Source organism: Simochromis diagramma, unplaced genomic scaffold, assembly GCF_900408965.1.
Source record: "Simochromis diagramma unplaced genomic scaffold, fSimDia1.1 OVJJ01000604.1, whole genome shotgun sequence".
In the NCBI taxonomy this organism is placed as follows: Eukaryota; Metazoa; Chordata; class Actinopteri; order Cichliformes; family Cichlidae; genus Simochromis; species Simochromis diagramma.
Window position 1 is genome coordinate 4545113 of NW_024387416.1, and position 12514 is coordinate 4557626.

Below are 12514 nucleotides of genomic sequence, written 5' to 3' on the forward strand. Positions count from 1 at the left end.
TTTCTCAGCTTTTCTCATCGACACTTCCTCTTATTGCCACATCTTCTTGCTGATTATCGCCTGTCTCGTCATTTCACTTGTTAGATTCCCTCCTGTCTGTCTCCCTCATTATCCCTCCCCCTTTTTTGTCTCACAGCTGTCTCCTCTCTCCCCCGTTTTCCAGTAGCATTGCTCATCTCAGACTGGTGCTCTCGCTCATCCTATCTCTGTCATTTCCCACCTTTGTTGTTTACCAATTTTATCTCCTCTGACTCTCTTTCCACAATCACTGCCATATGTCCTTATTAATGTCTCTTAATGCTCAGCTCAACGTACCATTCAATCAGTGGAGATCCTGCCCTGTAACACCTCATCCTGCTTTAAAATTCCCATTCTACTTATCCATTTTTGTTCCAGTCTTTTTCCCCTATCCTCCTCTTGCCCACCCATTTCTTCAATCCATTTGTGCGTAATCTGGCGCTGCAGCATAAACCCCAAACCTGGCTTATATAATCTGATAAGAGTCCGCACACACATGCATACGTACACAAACACACACACACAAGCTGTCCAGACACTTGCATGACTGCAGGCTGGTACAGAATGCAATGTGTACGTGTGACGATGTGTTCACAAGTGCATGCATTAGCAGTCGTGAAATCTTGCAAGTGTCTGCTTCACTGGACCTGGTGGCTTGTATGTTTTCATGTTCATGTGTGTGTGGGAGTGTGTATGTGCAGTCAGGATTGTCATGGCCGGTGATTTCCTGATTGGATTTAGGAAGGGATGACCATCATTCGAAAAGTAGAGGTACACAGGAGGACAATAAAATAAAATAGAACACGAGTTGACGACATGCATTCCTAAATACTCTAATCCAGGCTTTCTCTCTGTGTATTACTCCCTTCACTGCACATATACATGCTTTGTTCAGATGCTTGCATTACGTGGAAAATCGATTTTTTTGGGGGCTTATCTGTATGTTCATTGAAGTTTGGTTTGGCCTCCTCTCCCAGCTACCCAGTCCTCAGTGTTACCACGTTCAAAAGGGCATTTGTGTCAGCGTGAACGTGAAAATAAAGCTGTTGTTGTCTTTCATCTTTCTCACTGAAAATAATGGGCTCTTTTGTAAATCCATTTCAGAGATGGAGTGTTTTCACTGCCTCTCTGAGTTGCTCCTGTAAAGCGAGGAAAGGGCAGCGCGGGGGTTTTATCATACAGGAAAGCACTGAGCTAATGAAAGACGTGGTTCCATTTAACTTTATTAGTTTCACCACAGCTCTGTCACTGCCATTTGCCGAACACAAACAAATGAAACACAGTCGTGCTATCCATCTGCTCGGCCATCAAACTGTACTTCTTCTTGGCATCGCTCGCACACTCGGACAAACACACACGCCGCGGCACACCTCTTTTTGCATCCGTTCAAAGAAGCAGTCATTTCTTATCACTGCGGGGGTATTTACTTTTGAAATTAAAGAAACGGAGGACAGAGAGATCAGGCCTCAACTCTAAACATAGTTAGGTGTTTAGCCAAAGAACTTGCAGACTCTTAGTTAGAGGAAAACAGTGAAGAAGCAGTGGAGCTATGATGAAAATAAAATCTTGGTGGAACAGAAAGTAAAAGAAACGAGATGAGAGGTTTTGGGAAAGCATCTGAGGATTTAATTAGTTCAGTAAATTAAAGAAATTAGACTAATTATATTTCAATTATATGCTAGTCTGCACTTATAGCAAATCTTTAGCAACATTCTGTAATTAATAGTTAATCTTCAAAAAGAGATTTTATTATTATTTTTTAAATAAGATGCTTCAGACTGAACCAGTCGTTCCTAGCTATTTTGGCTTATGTCCTCTCCCAAGACACAGTGTAAAGCACTTTGTGGAACCAGTTAGATTTATGCTGCTATGGAATCAATGTACAGCACCTTTAGATCTACTATACTGTCTATAAACAGTACACATAATACTGATAAACTGCAGTCGTGTGAGCACTAACCATGTGACACTGGTCTTTTTGGATGTCACGTTCTCATCTCAACTCGTCACATACCGACACTATGTGACAAATCGCCTGTATGTTGGGTGTTCGGAAAACACTATCTGATAGGGTTATGGTTATGGTTGGTGCTGGAATGGAAGGGTGGAGCGTGTGTTGCAGGCACAAGCGGCATTCTGTTGGATTCAATTGAGAATCCAGAGTGGATCATAAGGACGCCGAAGGGTACCTTTCGTGTTACTATGAGACACCTCGGGATGTGACAAATTGTCGTTATGTTACGCACTGGGAACGAGAATGATCTGGACAGCAACCATCGGGCAGTCACCGGTCGTAAGGGAAAAAATGTGCATTCCCAGACTGGTTGGTGAGCGGTTGCTGGAGGTCACTGGGTAAAATCAGTCGTATTCATTCACTCATCTTCACTAAGCCAAGGATGTAATAGAGGTTACGTCTAAGTCAGCGTTCTCGCACATGTACAGTTAATGTGAAATAACCTCCCCAGTGTTTTTCCGTCTCCCTCTGCTCTGTGGCGTATGTGCAGCCCCCTCAGTTCTGTCTGTGCTAGCAATAAGCAATTACTGTTATAGAGGGTGAATAACACTACATGAATCAAATGCAACATTGACTTGTAATACACAGACACAGTTCCCCCCCACATGTTGCATGCTCCAGGTCTAACAGTTTTTCTTGCATAAACACTGTATCGCTGGGAGAAAAGCTAGCGTCATCGAGACCAACAAAAACAGTAAGGTTCTACTTACAAATCCATTCAACTGTATTAATAATCAAATAATTTCGGATAAATAGAATTCAAAATATTTGAAAAAAATCTCCTTTGGCAAAGATGAAGTATTCCCAGCACTCGTGCCATTTTTGGAGCACTGCATGCACTGTATGTACTTAAATTTCAATCTCCTCCAGTGTGTCAAGACGGTGATCCTTCAACTTGATTTTCATTTCCAGTTAGTGCGCCAGCCTGTGAGAGAACATTTTTCGTGTGGCCAAAAAACTGTATTCACCGTGCTCTGAAATGGCACGCTGCCATGCACCGCAGTTCATATCATCAACTCCAAGTTGCATTACACCAGAATACTGCACTGACAGGTTCACCTGGCGGACGAATGGACAATTGATGTTTAAGCAGAACGACTCACCTGGCTCGCTCCCTCTTCAACTGAATTGGCTGAAGCTCTGAACATCAGAGACGATCCTCCACATGAGACCTGAGTCAGTTTGAAAGAGAAGTTGATGTTTGCTCTCCATGCAACTTTGAGGTCAGTGATGAAATCGTGCATCGCTTGGTGTAAGTGGCCAGAATGGGATCTAAAAATAGCAGCCGCACTGGAAGTTGTGTGGACATGCCTGAAAAGATGACCTTGAATGTGAAAAGGGCCAAATTTTAACTGGGTGAGATTTTCAGACTTTAATCGACCGGCTCCCAGAACTTTTTGGTCACATTTCACATTTTGCCACATAGATAGACATGAATTTAGAAATTAATTTAATACCAATGTCCTTATCAATACTGATTATAGGCTGGACCGCAAATGGTGTAAAACAGAGGCCTAGAGGCATTAACATCAGCATCAAAGCAAGTGTTACATTATCCCTGAGTCTAAACAAATACAGATTAGAACAAAGAATTCCATATGATACAAATATGCAAAATTTGACTAAATGCACGACTGCTCCAAGCCTTTATTTCTTTTACTGTTTGTAGTACCACTTGGAAGTCACACAGACTAAATGCCTCCGCTACTGCAAAAGGCTGTGACATAAAAATGGAGAGAAGCTTTGAGTGGAGGTGTAAAGGCACGCAGGGCGAGCGCAGCGCAGACACTCAAAGACCGAGGTTCCCCCAGGACCTCGCGTTTAAGTCCGCTTGTACTTTAGAGAGATACAGAGTGTTGCTATGTATAGGTGTGATGATTTTTATTTGTAAACTCCACGTGAGCGCATGTGTGTGTGTCATCAAGGCCCGGCAGCAGAGGTTAAAAAAGAGACACAGAAGTAAAGGCTCTGTATAGACGTGCGTGAGAGTAAGTCGCTGCAGCAAAAACTAAATCCATGAGCAAAGGAAAAAGTGCGCATGGAAGCGCGGAAGTTTAAATGTTCACGCTCAGCATTCATACTAACTTATTTATGCATGATATGTGTGTGTGTGCGTGCACGTGTTGAGGATGAGATGGGGAGAGGGGAGGTGGGGGTTAGCATGCGAGCTCCCTCGGGCTTTTTGCTATCCTCTCTGTGTGTGACATTAGCAAGGGATGGAAGTCTGAGCACTGTGCTGCCAGTACCTCTCAACATCACACACACACACACACACACACACACGCACAGAGGCAAAAACAAACAAACAGAGGCTGGCAGATACTGGATATGAACATCTGCAATATGACTTGCGCTTGGGGAGAGAAGAGTGTGTGTGTGTGTGTGTCTGTGTGTGTTTGGGAGCGTGAACAAACCACATCCGTGACTTCCCATCCATAGAAAAGCGAAGGAAGATTATGCTGATTGTGAGTTGCATAACACTGTACTTGTAAACGGCATTATGATACTGCATACATTACACTACATGGATTATCTGAAGCCACATTTTGGTATTCCTGTACGCCTCACAAGAAACGCATTGCAAGGAGTGCGGGCTTTGTCTGCTATATAACACAAAACAGATTAAGATCTGCTTTGTTTTACACAGCGAAGAAATATAGGGGTGTCTTTTCTCGAGAAAATGGAGAATTCCTGGAATTACCAGGACTTCAGGATATCAGGTCTATTTGTTTTATAAACTGCTCTGACAGTGTTGATGTGAAGCCACACAGAAAAGGTTAAAAGGACAGACAAAGACAGAACAGAAGGCGTGGGGAGGGGGGCGGAGGGGCAATTTGATATTGCTGCGTTGGTGTTAATGTTGCACCAGCACCATGATTGCAACCGACCAGTTTATTTGATGTAACGTGATAGCTTGGTGAAAAACAGGACAAAGGACAAGTTCGCCTTCAGAATGTTCTGAAAAGCTAACATGTGACCACTGCTATTGTTGTGAAAATGCATAAAATGCGATCTATTTTAACCCAAAGTATAATCTTATCCCACAGCTAGCAGACTAGTTCTGTTGTCGAGATCTCGTCTAACCATGAGCGAAAACTGAGAAATTCGAAAAAAGAAGAAGAAGAAAAAATTTGCATCATTTACATCTGTTTTATTGACCACCTATCCAATTCAGCGTGCTTGGGGGTCTAGAGCTGCTGCAGTCTGGGAACCTTGGGAATCACAGTCATTCAGACCTGTGGCTAATTTGAATCTGAAACTCAACCAAACACACGTAGGAAGAACGTGCAAAGTCACAATAGAAAGGCCCCCTGAGTCAACCTAGTATGAAAAAAATGAACCAACATTGCCTTTCTGTTTTGTGGCATGGTGGTGCAGTGGTTCGCACTGGCACCTCGAGGCAAGAAGGTTCTGGATTCAAATTCAGGTTGGGGCCTTTCCGTGTGGACTGTGGATGTTCCCCCTGTCCCTGTGTGTCCAAAAACATGCTTTCGGTTCGGTTAAGTGATGATTCTAAGTTGACCATAGGTGTGTGTGTGTCCAGAGTGTACCCTGTTTCATGCCCCCCCCCCCCCCCCTGCAATTGGATAAGCAGAAGAAAATGGATGAATGACCTTTTGGTTTCACATACGACACAAACCCAATCTCCTGGAGAAAATTCTCTTTTGGGGCCATCTAAGACAGTAATTTCACATACAAGAATGACAAAGCAGATAAGAAAGACATTAAGACAGGACACACATAGAAAATTAAAGTGGAAAGGCAACATAAGGGTAGACAGGAAATGCAAGAAAAAACACAGAGGGCAGGAAACCAACAGAAAATAAACCTGTGTTGAAAAAAGGGAGGTTTATCAGTGGTAAACATATAGACGTTCACCCACTTCAGGATTTTATCGATTCCTCTTTTAAAAGAGCGTACACTTCTTTCTTCAACCATCCAGTGCAAACCTGTCCATTCAGAAAAACTGTAACCATTTCCATAACCTGCAGCCACCATTTCCAAACACCAAGCCGGGTACATTTGGCTCTCTAAAGCTCTCAAATGGCTAAAATGGAGAGGCTACATAGTCCCACCGACTGCCAGGTTTGGCAGGGTTGTAGGTCAGACTTTTTAGATCAGGTTCACCATCATCAGTGTCGCTGACTCTTTGTTATAAAGCGGGTGTTTAATTTCTGATCAGATTTAGATGGTGGAAGTAAATACTGCTTGAGTTTTTTCAAGTGTCACCCAGGGCTGGTGAGTGAAATTTACTGTAGTTCAAAAATTCTTCAAAGCATTCTTTATAAGCAGAGCCCAAGGTTGTTCATTTTCACTTGTGGAGCTGCCAGCGACTGAAGTTGATTGAGTTTGTTTTTCCATACACAAATTCCTCAAACTGGCCTAGGGCTTAAGCGATTTAAAAGGTCATTGTATTCTTCATCTGTGCCCATTTTCACAGTTGGCTGGATAAGTCTGCAATTGTCCATTTCACATCTTTCCTCCCATTCATGATATTAAAAGAACAGCTTGCACTGATTCTGGCCTCAGAGAGTAGCGAGGAAAGGACACAAGCAGGGTTGCGTCTGTTTTTCACCCTCTCCTCTGTCCCTTCTTCTATCTTCCAGAAATCGTAACTGCTTTAGTCAGTTTTCTTCACTTAGCACCGTTTTATTCTGCCAAGCACCAAGCCATCCCTAAAATGTAATTTAAAGCAACAACAGCACTGCAGACAACCATAGGCAAAATATCCGGGACGGTCTGCCCTGTGAATCACCGCATGAGGATCAAGCACACGCAGAGCAAGACACAGACAGCCACAGACATAGAGAAAGACACATTCAAAGACACAGTCACTACCTCTCACACACTGTGGTGAGTCCAAGTGTGCGTATCATATGCTGAGGTTACTCACAAAACAAACGGCTCTCCTCCACCTCGGTGTTTTCTATTCTTAGCAGCAGCAGGGGGAGCCTCTCTGCATATCAATGCTCGGCTCATCTTTAAACATAATCTGGTGGGATGATAATTGTAATCAGAGCACTATCGAATGTGTCTGTCTGCAAAAGAGTTTTTTTGGTTTTTCTGCAACAACTTTTGTTACATACGTGCACATTTTTAGATTTTGTGGAAAAGCCTGTCATTGTTTGCCAGATGATGATGATGGTTATTTTATTAGAAACAGACCCAAGGACTTAAGGACATAGAGATGACTGAGAGCAGCAGAACTCATGTGGGATTTTAACTAATCCACCAAGATCAATGAGACAAGGAGTCCTGGCAAGTGCACCTCCCTCCATGGTTAATTTGGCACAGGAATATTCTACCAGCAGCTTCAGTTACCAAGTTGAATGAAGAAGTATCTGCCAAACTGATGAGCAATGAAACACACTCGAGTTACATTTACCATCATCCTGTTATTCCTACTTATGACCACAGAGGCCAAGCTGAACAATCCAGCCACACTCGGAGGCATTAATTTGTTGGGGTGCCTTCGGTCTTCCTCCCTTACATCAGTTGGGCTTCAGTCACCTCCAGAGCAAAACTTGCGCTTTAAACGTGTCGGTTTGGAGCAGTAAGGCACAACTCTTACTTTGAAGGCGAACGTTCTCCGTTTCAAAGTTTGCATCACACCTTTCTCAAGTTACATTACCCTTAAGGAGTAGTTAGGGAGTGTTTGCAAACAAGTGGGTATCATCCATGCTAACTACAGGTGAGTGCTGCAGTCTGCTAGTGACCAAAGGAATCACATAGACATGTGACCAATTTCACCTAGTAACAGAGCAACCATTCACTAACTTCATTATACATTTTCCCTAGTGAACAGAGGTAATGATGGGAATCACTGGGCCATTTCCTTGGAATTGTTAGTCTGCCCATCTATCGATCCCGCTTATCAGTTCTTCCTTTTGCGACCCAATCAGCTGATTTCAATTCGTGTGTCGTCAGAGGAAAATGCCGGAATGGATACTGCTTTTATTTGTATTGCACCAAAAGACAGAGCGTGATGATAATGTGGAAACTACATCCAGGACAGACAACATGCTAACGCTAAACTAGCCAGACAGCATGCTAACACTAAGCTAGCCAAGAACCCAGAGTGAAAGTGAATGAATGCCAACCCCAGCACAGCAGCCATAGCTTGAATTTCATCAGATAACAAACAGATGAACAGTCGTGCTTTCAGTCTCTGTTGCCATTCACTCATCTTTCTAAAGTATAATCAATGTGGTGGCATTTGCTTTAAAATCTCTTTGTGCTGGTTTTCAATTTCGCTTTGTGCTTTCGGCTTCGTGTAATACTAATAGAAAGATCATATGTATGTCTGTAACGTCCCGGTCCTTAAGATAGGGATTTGTGTTGGTGTGAGGGGCTGTAGCCTGTAGGTTTATATAGTTAAATGGTAATTAAGAGACAGCATGTTTCAGATCATTTCACAGAGGAACATGAAAGTAATGTAACAAGCAGTATAACAAATTAAGGAACGTTAACCAGTAATGTACTGTATTACTTCTGTTCTGTGTAATACATTACTTTTTTTGAGTAACAACCCCAAAACTGCTCACAACAAAGATGGGAAATATTTCCAGCATGCACAAACATTTGACCCACACCATCCAATTAATTTGCACCAATGTGAATTCTCTGATATGCTGCTTAGGGATCGTGGGAACTGTCAAAGCAGAGCCAATAAGAATTGATAAGAGAACTGATAAGGAATCAAATTGACAAGTGATATCGATAATGGAATACGAATTGCTAAATTCTTATCAAGCCTGTATAACTGAGGGCTTGTTTACCTGGATATGTCTATTTAGTACGCGACCTTGAATTTGGATAAGCTGTAAGAGCATGGATGGATGTGTATTTAGTAACGACCTCTTGAAATGGTAATGGCCTGGCCTGCATTTGTATAGCGCTTTTCTAGTCCCTAAGGACCCCAAAGCGCTTCACACTACATTCAGTCATTCACCCATTCACACACACATTCACACACTGGCGATGGCAAGCTACATTGTAGCCACAGCTGCCCTGGGGCGCACTGACAGAGGCGAGGCTGCCGGACACAGGCGCCACCGGGCCCTCTGACCACCACCAGTTGAAGCTGTGTTGAAGAATTGAATCCTAGTAAATCACTGAATACCGGGGAAAGCAAAACAAGTTATTTCCATGCTTTCAAAAAACAATTCATGCAGATTTATCCATTTCCTTGTGGCTTGCACAAGGAGACGTTGAGTTGAGCGTGCTGCCTGCAGCTCACAGTGGCTGCTTCTTCTGGTTTCATTACTACCTTTAGTATTTCCAGCTAATTTGCCAGACAATGCCAAAAAGTCTGTTTTTTTATGACTAGCCAATGATGGTAAGCACTCAACTCACTGACACTGAATTTTTTGCGTGACAGTTCCAAAATAAAAGCCAACTAATGGCTCACCAGCTTAAATGCTTTTAATATGACGCTGCAACAGCAACAAGTGTTTGGTTTGTGTTATCCTGTAATATAATTTGTAGAAAAAAATCAAATAATGGTCAGTTGGACACATTGCAGCTATATAAATATCAGAGTGCTTTCATCAATTGGCCATAGGCTGAGTCACCACTGTGTTACCTCATTTTTAAAACTGCCTCTTTAAACCCATACACCCTTGCTCCACCCTTTTACTTAACAGCAGTACATAGAGAGTATTGCATAATAGATTGTTTTACAGTTGGTTAATGAGCACTTTTTTGCCACTTACTTGTGGAGATAAGCAAAAAGGAGCAAGACATAAATAAACTAACTCAAAAATGCAGAAAACAATTATGTCTTATAAAGATATTAGATTTTAAAGCAACACTCCTTTTTCTAGCCTGACATACCTACTTTTGTCTAAACTGATGTTTTATGACTGTCATAGTTCCAATAATCATTCCTCGTGGCTTTTTAGTATGAGTTTCCATATCAATTTGGATAAATACAAAGAGTTCCAGCACTGAATATACAAATAGGTGATTTTACTAATTGTTGATTAATGTTGAGCAGAACTATAACATCCTGACATCTGGATATTTGGAATCCTGACATGCGTTTGCCAGCCAAGTGAAAATGTGGACCAGGCAAACTGCTGCATGCACTCAATGCTTCAGGCTACTAGTTCATAATTTGTAGTTTCCCTCTGAAGGATTAATTGAAGTATACAGGAGTAAGGGCTAAATCAGTTTGCCATGCAAGTGAGATCACTGTTGAGACACCTCAAACTGCTGTCCAGCTTGGAAATCGCACCATTTGGCCATAAACTGAGACTTTGAGAGCAATTTGAAAGTGAGTGGAATGAGTGATGTGAGGGCCCTGGCAACCTAGCTGAACCTGTGAGGGATATCAGGATGTTATTAAATCTGCAACCGTCCTTTTTATAGGATTTTTAAACTCAGAGGCGTTTAAATCAGACTATATCTGGAACCTGTATTGCAATTAGTTGACTGTGTCAATGATTACTGATATTTAAAACAGGATTTAGCTTTCTTTGACACTTTGCCATGATGCAACGCTTTATTTTTAATTTCATCTGTGCTTTAGTCACAATATGTTGAACGCGTTTTCACTCTCTCTCTCATTGCGTCATGATTTAGATCGTGCTGTAATGTCTAATTTCACAGCTCAAATTGCCAAATGCCCATACTGACTGTTAAGCTTTGGGTTTGATATTATAAAGTTCACTCCTTGGTCTTAACTCACAGTGCGCTTTCCTCCGGTCGAGCAAACACTGAGGTGCCATTATGTGATGTGGCACTGGGCGCCACCCATGGGTACTGGCCACTTTCCATGAATGTCAAACACTGTGTCAAATAAAAGGATAGGCCAATGGCTTCGTGTCGCAGCGAGAGAAGAGATGAACCACTCGATATATCACTGTCCTCTCATTCTGTTGTGTTAGTGTACTTAATTAATCAACCTGTAGGCAGGAGGCCGTGCTTTAAACCTCGAGGGGCGACTCACTGTTCAGTTGCAGAGAGATTAAAATGCCTCATGAAATTATCTAGATTCAAACAGCAGCCAAAACAAATGATGGAGATGGAGTGAACTTTTAAGATTTCGGATAAAGCCGCTGTCCATACACAAGATAAACACAATTAAAACAATGAGGGCGAATAGCTTAGACAGCCTGGGGATGAGAGCTGAAAGTTTAATGATCCCTCTTGGGAAGATGTGGCATTTTACAATATAATTAATCCAATACAATATTTCAATTTTAAATAAATATTAAAAATAATTGCGATGCAATTATATAGTATGCAAAGATTCCATACTAAAATCAACAATAACTTAATAATTGAAAAGACGATTACAATTCAATAAATTCTAATACATTTAAATGTGATATTGTACTATAGTTTTTTGTTGTTTCATGTTATATTTTATGATCCGCCCACATTTTAGTTAATCACATATTTTGCATTGCATACCCTTTAAGCTCACCAACCACCATGAAATTACCTTTTAGCTAGAGCATCTACAGTGGCAACACAATTTCAAATCAACCAGTTAGAGAGTAGCACGGTGGTAATTTATCAATCCTTTTGTTTGCCTTAATGGTATTTTTGCATTATATTACACACCAGGAGTTGTTGTATTAGTCAGTGCTAAAAAATAAACCACATTGTTGATGTTGTAACTAAAATAATTCACTTCATCAATGCAAGGGCACTGAATCACAAATAGACTCCAGATGGTAACATCTCAGATGCAGAGGAAGATGGGTCCTGCATTTACTTTTGATGTCACTGCACTAATGAATCAACTAAATACAAACTGCAAGGCCTACTTGCACACCCTGGTAAAGGCTTTCATGACAAATTTGCAGTTTCTTCCATGCAAAAGACAGTTGGAGAGCAGCATTAATAGTTAAACTGAAAGAAGCCATACCATCAGTACAATATGCTACTAGCATAGCCCTTCAAGTCAGAATCTCTCTCAAAGAGAACTTCCCACACATAAGGTGATATGCTCAGGTCACAGGACTAAATTTGGTTGTGACGTCCTGAGGCTGGGTTTGTGTTTCTCATGGAATTTGTTAACCACTACACAACAAAGCTGCTTTTTTAGCAATACATTTAATTTTCTTTTTCTTTTAGCTTATCCAGTTTCACGACTTCATGCCATCTGCTCATCCACAATTCACAAGAATCGCTACTCCTCCTAGAGCATTGGTCATAAACCTACAAATAATTATCACCTAATTAGTCTTCACCCAAATGTTACTCAAAGTCAATGTAAAGATCACATTTGTCATTTTACAGATGATAAGCTATGAACTGTGAGAGATCACGAGTTAGTTGAGCTATTATCTCAGTGTTGTTTTAGTTCCCATTGATGAGCACAATAACCCACAGGACTGTTAATGTTTATGTCAAATCACTATTTAATAATAATGTGCGCAATCATTTTAATTAGATTCATGCAACTATGCCGTGTATTCTATGTGATACAATCTGTTTTAGATCCCGTGTTAATATTACGTCCAACTA

At 41.4% G+C, this 12514-nt stretch overlaps 1 protein-coding gene across 4 annotated transcripts in view; it reads right to left on the reverse strand.

Annotated features, from left to right (window-relative positions):
- The window catches only part of slc8a4b (solute carrier family 8 member 4b), a 128628-nt gene that overhangs the window by 112894 nt on the left and 3220 nt on the right, over positions 1 to 12514 (reverse strand). Inside the window, exon 2 of one of the 4 annotated variants that reach the window (XM_040012177.1) lies at positions 3136 to 7025. The exons of the other annotated variants lie outside the window; for them this stretch is intronic. The gene's annotated coding sequence lies outside the window, so the exon portion shown is untranslated. The remainder of the gene's footprint in view (positions 1 to 3135; positions 7026 to 12514) is intronic. 4 annotated transcript variants of the gene reach the window in all.